Here is a 9,824-nt window from a genome sequence, read left to right as displayed (position 1 = left end):
GGATATTTTCCGGTTCCTACATTTACTATCCGAACCGAACCGAATCCGAAACTATCCGAACCGAACCGAACCGAAAATAGGTCAAGTACTAAATGGATCCTCTAGCCCCTATCCGAACTACCCGAAATCCGAAATATCCGAACCGAACCGAACCGATATCCGAAATGCCCAGGCTTAGTATCACCAATAATGCACCCACTAAATAATTCTTCTGGCTTCAAGCATGCTATTTCTCTTTGCATCTATAACAAGACAAAACAATTCTTCAGAATACCATGGAAGATTCAAAGTGATCATAAGAAAAGTAGTTAGCACAAGTCATTATTTTGGGCACTTTCATCTCCTACAGTGGAATCTTCAAGGTTTAGTTTCTTAAGACTACTTGTAGCAGCTGCAGAGTAGTTTTGGAAAATTTTGATCTAGGAACCGCAAGAGCTTATTAACATGGATACTGATATGTTGAAAGTGCCTTCAAATTCACGCTAAATCTCATCCAACATCCTTTGCCTCTTTGCAGCTGATAACAAAGACAAAAAGACCTGAGAACTAAAACTCCAAGAAAGGTTAAGGAACCACAAGAAGGTTAACTGGTGATATTAGTTTACATTGGTCCCCTCATCTTTGGTCTTAGCGAGATAACAAGCTGTTTAAAGCTATCGGTAACGGCTGCAAGAGAAGATACTCTTAGAACTTCTTGAACAAAGAAAGAGTGAAAGATTCTTTATGCATATGATGACTGGTAAGTCAAGTTACCTTCAAACTCCCGTTCAATTTCATCTAACATACCCTGTCTCCTGGCAGCTGTAAATAAATAGGCACAAAGGATCAAATGTATATCAATAAAGTGTTTAAGAGATAAGGGACAAAAACGTATCACAGTAGAGATGATAGTTTCTGCCCTTGTTCTTTATCATCATCTTGGACAGTGTACGCATTAATCTTTAGCTGTTTAAGACCACTTGTAGCAGCTGCAAGCATGTCAAGATACCTTCAAACTCACGTTCGATCTCATCTAGCATACTTGTTCTGGTTGCAGCTAGCAGCTATAACAAGATTTTAATTGTTCAAAAAAAAAAATATTTTTTTTATTTGTTGTTATTAGGCTGATAATAATAATCTCTACATTTACTTTTTGATCAGAGTTTTTTTTTCCTTACTCATAAATGGTAGTGAATAAGTGTAGAAAAAAGAGAAAATATCATTTTTCATAACAAACTATGAAATTAAGAGAAAAAATAGGTTTAACTGTTGTGCATTACATAGAATATGAAAGTCTCTAACACAAATACAATAGGCATAAAGCGTATTTGCTGGATTTCAAATATTCATGTAATAGAAAATGAAAGTAGATATAAGTTTTGGAGATAGCTTATGAACGCTTGCCGCAGAAACGCGAACATTCTTCCATGCTCTTGTAACACTTATACCAATTCTCAGTTTTGAAGACACAACAAGGACAAGTAAGGTTTTTGTCTTTGTTGCATTTTATTTGCTTACAAGTTTCTTTTCCCGCGTTAAGACTTTGACCATCAACATCTATATAAACAAAAAAAGTAAAAAACAGTATCATTTCGAGAAATAAACAATTAGTATAGATGATGTGATTGCAATGATGAAAAAAAGTAGATGAAGAAAAAAAGGGAAAGTAGTATAAGCACATACATCTATATAAACCAAAAAGTAACAACAACATCATTCGGAGGAAAAAAACAATTACTATAGATATTATGATGTGATTTCAAATAGTGAAAAGGTAGATGATAAAAAATGAGAAACTAGTATAAACACATATGTTCATGAAAAGGAATTAAAGCAATCAAAATGATGTAAAAGATAGTGAACTGTGATGACGACATATTGTTCTTCGTGATATTCTTGCGTTACAAACACATTTATTGTTGTTTCTTTTGAATTTTATGTTTACTCGTTTGATGGTTGAAATATCTATTTGAGATGGAAACTAATTTATATATAAAAACATGTAAACTAGCAACGCATGTCTTGTATGGCGATCCGAAAAAGTTGGTTTGATTTGTGTGGCTTGCTTTTTTCTAAATATTGTGTAGTAATTATACTGGTGTTTAACTCTTTTTTTTTAAGTTGTTTCTAAAGATAGTAAAATTATTGTGTAATCATATTTGAGACATAAATAGGAATTCTTTTTTTTTTATATTAAACGGTTATTATATCACCCAAACAAGAAATAATTAGGAGTTATTAACTAATTTACTAACTATTTATAATAGACTAGCTGCGTGTTAGGAAGCAGCCGTCTTTCGTCGTTCACATGGATACGGATCACCCGGTTTGGTTTACAGAGTCAATATGAGTCTGTAAAATTCGATGATAAAAAAAACTAACTATTTATAATAAAATATTTATCTTAAATATTATCCATCTCAGAAATTTCTTTTCAGAAAAATGTGAATTTCATATAGTTATGATTTGGTTTAACTATTTCACTTTTATTTTATTTAAATTTCAATAGAGATAAGATATACATTTTATAAAAATAAATTCTAATTTAATTTTTAATTTATTTGATGATTATATTTAAATATGTCTTATCATCTAGTCTTAAATAAGAATATATTTAAATATACAAATTCTAATAAAATTTGGATTTTAATAGTTAAATATGTTAAACTGTTAATAATCAATTTGTTAATTAGTATAATGAACCGATAAATTTTAATAATTTTACTATAAAAATGATTAGTGTTATTTTTGTTGATGCACACTTACAACTAATTTTCATTATATATAAAAGATGATATATCATTTGATGTAAAATATGTATATATAATTATACTTAGTTTCTTTTATTACTGTGATATATATTAATTTAATGGTAATATATGATTTATTAATTATTAATATATTTAAATAGTTTTTTAAAATAAATATTTAGAAAAATATTAATGGTGATATTCATTATCATGTTAAAAACGTTTCCGAAAGTTATATAAATATTTATAATGAAAATTCTACATGCCACAATTAGGTTAATGTCATATCATCATATTTTGTTAAGATTGAAGATGATGATGACACATATGCAAATCAATTCACAAATAATGTTTAAAAGATTAATAATTAATAAATTTCATTTACAAGAAAAGTAACTTATATTTATGCTTTTAAGCCCTTTTTAACCACTTTCATTTTATTGACAACATTATTTTAAAAAATATTAAATTTAATAACTAAATTATTTTTAAATAATGATATTTTAATATCGAGAGATACATTCTGAAATACTGATCCATAATAAATATGCTCTAATCAAAAAGAATTGAAAATAAAATTTTATTAGAGGACTAAAACATTATTTGTGATCACAAATCTCTCACAAATTCACTCTTATCTTTGAAAATGTTCAGCCTCTCTCTCCTGACACAACCAACAAACAAAGTCTGTAACAAAACATGACCAAGAAAAACAAGACAAGAACCACAACTAGTTGAAGACATGTCTTAACCACAATCAAGAACCTCATTAGTTCAATTAAGCGAACTAAGAAACTCAACCCAAATATGTTCCGCTCTCTTGGTCGTCTCAAGAGCGAACTCCTCAGCAGCTTGCTCGTCCTTTGCCTTGCGCACAGCCACATGATACTCTTCGTAAGCCTGAGAAGCCTCCTTAAGAAGCCGTGCTAGATTGGTCTCCGTAGACTTAAACTTTAGATCAACGTTAACTTTCTCTTCTTCAAGCTTAACCAACAGTTTCTTGATCGCAAAGATTTTGATGGACAACGCGTCTCCTTGATGAGCAAGAGTCTTGGCGAATGAGAACTCGGCGTCCACGGCTCTCTGCTTCTCCATGGCGGTTTCTTTGAGAAGCTTGGCGCGGGTTTGAGCAATGTGGACTCTCTGTGAAGCCTCGAGTCCTTCTTTAATGACGGTTTTGTATTTGGCTAGCAAAGAGATGTAACCTATTGAAGCTGAGCTGAGTACCTCGTAACGCGTACCGGCTTCTATGATCTCGTCGAAGTTGGGATGGTTTACGAGGTCACGCGCGCTTAGACCGCGTAGCTTCTTTAGGGTTTCCTTTAAGCTGTCTATGTTCTCCGATGTAGCGGATGATTCGCTTGCAGTGGAAGTAACTGTTAAAGATGAGCCAAGGACTTTGCCTACCTTTAAGGTTGTTTCTTGTCTATGGGTGTGAAAGAGATTGTTCAGTGAAGTTGTGAGACTAGAGCTCTCTGATCCCTATCAACGCACAAAATCAAGAAGCTGATTTAGATATGAGAGTGCTACCATTGTTGTTTCAAAGAAAAATATAGATAACAAACCCGGAAGTTTGATTCTTCAGCGAGTATCTCCCCTATGTTAATTGAACAATCTGTGTCAATCTTAATACCATCTTTGTCTTTATTAAAACAACCACACACACCATCTGCAAGAAACACAAACAGAGAGAAAACATTTTAAAATAGCTCTCTTGTGTGTTTCTTTGGTTTAGAAAGATTCAACGCTAACTTGTAGACTTTAGAAGACCGCTAAAGCCAGCTGTAGAGAATAAATATATGAACATTGAGATCAAGTTCAATTTAGAGAAATGTGTTTGTGAGAATCTTTGTAGTACTTACAGTTGGATCCACCAGAAGTTTTCTGAACTGTATTTATGGTTGATGAACTCTTTGCAGCTGCTGCTGTGACAACACATGTAAGAGCTGTCTTAGACCAAAAGAAACTAAAAGATGGAAACATGACATAAACAGAAGAAGTGGTTTCTTACAGTATTTTCCAGAAGCCTTTGCACTTGCAGCTGCTTCATATTCGCGTTCGATTTCTTCCAACATGCTGCTTCTCTGAGTTTCAGCTGTTAACAAAAAAAAGGGAAAAAATGTTTTATAATTTATTTTAGAAGGCTTTAAGAGGAATAAATATATCAAACTCTTATTACCTTGCTCTTTATAAGTCTTTTCTACATGGCCCTTAGTTGCAGCTGTAACATAGAATAGGAAAAAGAATACATAAGCAAACTCTTTCTAATAACATCCTGATTTGGATTCATATACTTTTCAAGACTCAAAGATTGGAATGTGTTGAAGTACCTTCAAACTCGCGTTCAATAGCATCAAGCATACTTTTTCTACTTGCCGCTGTAACAAAACATGGAAACAATAATCTGATTTAGTATACATTATAAACAAATTTGGAACATATCTTTTACAGCTGTAAGGGGGAAGAATAGTTTACAATGTTCATCATGATCCTTTCCTTCACTAGCCTTTCGCTCTCCCAAGACCTTTTGTAGCAGCTACAAGTAAGAACATAAAACAGAATGTTAACTTATCTTAGCTGATATGTTTTGAAGGACTAATATTCAGCAAATAAGTTCAATGTTATGTGAAAGTAACCTTCAAACTCGCGTTCGATAGCTTCAAGCATGCTATTTCTCCTTGCATCTATAACAAAACATAAAACCATATATCTTCAGAATACCATGGAAGATGAAAAGTGATCAGAAAAAAGTAGGTAGGACAAGTCATTACTTTGTTCACTGTCATCTCCTTCAGTAGAATCTTCAATGTTTAGTTTCTTAAGACTACTTGTAGCAGCTGCAGAGTAGTTTGAAAATGATTCAAAACTTGATTTAGGAACCACAAGAGCTTATTAAAATGGATAATGATATGTCTTAGGTACCTTCAAACTCACGCTCAATCTCATCCAACATACTTTGCCTCTTTGCAGCTGATACCAAAGACATGCATGAGACTAAACCTCCAAGAAAGGTAAAGCAAACCAGAAGAAGGTTAAATGGTGGTAATAGTTTACATTGGTCTCCCTTATCTTTGTTATCAGCGAGATCATCAAGCTGTTTAAAGCTTTCGGTAACGGCTGTAAACCAAGAAAGAGTTAAAGATTCTCTATGCATGTGATGATATCAAGTCAAATTACCTTCAAACTCACGTTCAATTGCATCTAGCATACTCTGTCTCCTGGCAGATGTAAGAAGACATAACATATATCTACCTCAGAAAACTGAATTAAGGACAATAAGTATCAAAATAGAGATGAGAGTTTCTTACCTTGTTCTTTGTCATCATCTTGGACAGTGTGAGCATTAATCTTTAGCTGTTTAAGACCACTTGTAGCAGCTGCAAGTAGAAGAAGATGTAAACATAATCGTTAATCTAAGAAGTCTCACCACAAAGAATGTGAATCAATTAGTAGGAGTATGTCAAGATACCTTCAAACTCACGCTCAATCTCATCTAGCATGCTTGTTCTAGTTGCAGCTATAAGAAGAAAAATGAGATCTGTGAGTCCTCTAGTTAAATATGAGAATAGAGGGAGAGCAAATATTACGGTGTGATTCATCATCTGTGCTTGAAGTGGAATGCCTTAGTTCTTCAAGACCTTTTGTAGCTTCTGCAAAACAGAGGACAAAACAGAGTAAGATGGTTTTGTAAAAGGTAAAATGAAGTGACTTAACAAAACACTAGTTATGGTTAAGTATTAAGATACCTTCAAACTCTCTTTCGATCTCTTCTAGCATCTTCTGTCTCTTTGCAGCTATAACAAACACACAAAGCCTGACTCAGTAATACTATAGATAAAGACAAGGCATCACACATACTATTTGCAGGATTCTTCCGACCAATAAAAAATTGATAATTATCAGCAAAGTTGTTTCTTTTTCTCTTGAAATCCAAAGAATTTTTAGTACTTTATATGTAGGTTATCAATTCTGCATTATACAAAAAGACTCAAATTTTTTTATCGACATGAGTGTTTTATATCGAAAAAATCTGAACTATTCTTTTTGAAAACCTTATTCATTTTTTAATTAGACTAATTATGGTAGAAAGAGTACTATGTTGCATCTGAACTTCAAACAGTCTAGTTTTAAACATGTTAATTATTGGTCCCAAATTTGTGGTTGATAGAGAATCAAAGTCAAGTAGACTTACCAAAAAATAACGAAATGCTATGGTTCTAAAATATGATTTTTTATTGAATTTTGTATTCATAAGTAATTCGCGGAATTAGGCACTCTTTGCTGTGCCATTGGGCGAATCCAGCCTATTCTTGAAATTAACAACTCACACACACTCCCTTTCCAAAAAAGATCAATACACTGAAGATACAATTAGATTTATTGGATTTGTTGCTAAAATATTGGTATTAAACCCGAAAATCCTGGCGAATGGCCAGTGACCTAAGTAAACGAAAGAATCAGTTAAATTTTTCATATAATCTCCTCTTCTAGCTAAACTATAAAAAAAAAGAAATATGTCTTTTGTTTTTATTCTTTGTTTTTTCAATAAAAAGAAAATTTCGTTTAATAATTTATAATTTAATTTACCTATTTGAATATTTATAAACAGAATCAAAAACCTATTCTATTTACCAATTTATTTTCCAAAAAAATTAATTTCAATAATAGTAATGAGACTTAATTAGAATTAAGCTAGAATTTGAGACCAAGTTTTACACCAATTTAGTGGTTTGAAAATTATTGATATATGTCTACATCAATTAAATTTATAGCTACAAAAAAAATTTTATAGCTTATATTCTAAAGAAAGATAATTAAATCCACATCTTATACCAATCAGACACTCATGAGGTTCTTATGTTATGAAAACTAAATTTATCTACTAAACTTTTTTTTTGACAGCACTAAATTTTTTTTTTTATATTTCGTTCTCTGCTAAATATTATCTTTTAAGTATTATTAGTTTTTATGACGTTCTTGTTTTTATGATCGATGTTCCAAGAATGAAGATAGAAGATATTACAGATACTAGATACTAAGCGTTTGTTATATATTTGCATATTGCTGATACGTCTTACACTAGTAAAAATCTACCGCATAGCCACGGCAGTGCTACTACAAAACCGTGGCTGTATAAAAAAAGCCACGAACATGCCATGTTACAGCCACGAAAGAAACAGAGCCACGGAAAATGCGAAATCTGGCCACGAACTGGTCACGATACTATTTTCGTGGCTAGAAAAGCCGCGGTATAGCAACGAAATTTTCGTGGCCGAGCCATAGCCACGAATTTACCACTATATTTTTTGTGGCTATGTTTAGTTTTTTCTGCCGACATCAAAAAGCGAATAAATGTACGAAGCCACACTTTCATCATGGCTAAACCGTGGCTAGTATTAGCTTTTACAGTTCGAAGCAGAGAAAGGTTCGTGTGTCAGCGATATTTTTAACTATGGCTGTAGCGTGGCTATTTTCTATGGCGTGGCTAGTTTCGAACATATATACTCTTTCCATATGAGACATTTAGAACTTTTGTTCTTCAACCAAATTTTCTAAAATGTCTTTCTACTTTGATTCCAGAGAGTGGATGGATCAAAGGATTGATCCTCAGAGTAATTCTGTTTCAGAAGTGTTTCTTGGAGGCATTAACGCATTTCTTCAATTTGCATGTAATCAAGCAGATTACGTAGAGCGGCAAACATTATTGTGTCTGTGTGCTCGATGCGCAAATGTGAAGCAATGAGATGCAAAAGTTGTCTCAAAACATCTATTCTTATACGGTTTTAAGGGAAATTACTACGTTTGGACAAGTCATGGAGAGAAATTCTACACCGTTGGTGAGAGTTCTGGAGCGAATCATTCAACGGGCGAAGAGGAAATGTGGGAGAATCCTACTTGGAATGCTCATGAAGATCACTACCAGAGTAATCCGGAAGTACCAGCGGACATTGCACCACCATACATACCAGAACCTATAGAAGAGACGGAGGTAGCAGAGCCATATCGTGAGAGTGTTTTTGAAGCAGCCAGTCAACCTCTCTACGAAGGGTGTGCAGACGGAATAACTCAGTTGTCTCTTGCTTCGCGGATGCTGAAAGTGAAGACGAATTATAATTTGCCGGAAGCTTGTGTAGATGAGATTTCTGAAGTTTTTTAAAAAAGGCTTCTGCAGCCGAATAATGCTCCAGCAACATATTATGAGACAAAGAAACTGACTCGAGGGCTTGGGTTACCCCTACATAAGATTGATGTTTGCGTGAAGAATTGTATGCTATTTTGGAAGGAAGATGCGAATTTGGTTAGTTGTAAGTTTTGAAGAGAAGATCGCTACTATCCGAACAATGGAAAAGGAAAAAACAAGCCAAAGCAGAGAATGTTTTACTTGCCTATTGCAGATCGTCTGAAACGTCTGTACCAACTCGAGGCGACAACTTCCAATATGCGGCGGCATAAGGAGCATGTGACTCCGGAAGGCGAAATGCATCACCCATTTGATGCCATAGTGTGGAAACACTTTAATGAGGTATATCCTGGATTTGCTGCTGAAAGCCGGAATATATATCTATGCTTATCAACAGATGGGTTTAATCCGATTGGTATGAATGGAGAAGCACATTCCCTTTGGCCTGTTATTGTAACTCCATACAATTTGCCTCCGGGAATGTGTATGAAAAGAGAATTCCTTTACCTTTCGGTGCTAGTTCCGGGGCCCAAACATCCAAGAAAAAGCTTAGATATTTACCTTCAGCCATTGATTGAAGAATTACAGATGTTATGGAAGGATGGTGTGGAGGCATATGATATCTCAATGAAAGAAATATTCAAAATACGAGCAGATTTGATGTGGACGATAAGCGATTTTTCAGCTTATGGGATGCTTTCAGGTTGGACGACTCATGGTCGGTTGTCCTGCCCATATTGTCAAGATGAGACTGGTGCATTCTGGTTAACTAACGGAAGGAAACATAGTTGGTTTGATTGCCACAGAAGGTTTTTAGATGCGGATCATCCTTACAGAAAAAACACTCAAGCATTTAGACGGGGGAAAACAATTTTAGATGCTCCTCCTCCGTGGTTGACCGGAGAAGAAATATT

At 33.9% G+C, this 9,824-nt stretch overlaps 1 pseudogene; it reads right to left on the bottom strand.

The window, feature by feature from the left end:
• Positions 1–3,392: 3,392 nt before the first annotated feature.
• LOC106339088 lies at positions 3,393–7,828 on the bottom strand (annotated as a pseudogene).
• Positions 7,829–9,824: the final 1,996 nt, after the last annotated feature.

Source organism: Brassica oleracea, chromosome C1 (genome assembly GCF_000695525.1).
Source record: "Brassica oleracea var. oleracea cultivar TO1000 chromosome C1, BOL, whole genome shotgun sequence".
Lineage (NCBI taxonomy): Eukaryota > Viridiplantae > Streptophyta > Magnoliopsida > Brassicales > Brassicaceae > Brassica > Brassica oleracea.
The sequence above is the reverse complement of the archived record's forward strand: the minus strand, read 5'-3'. Positions and strand labels throughout refer to the sequence as shown.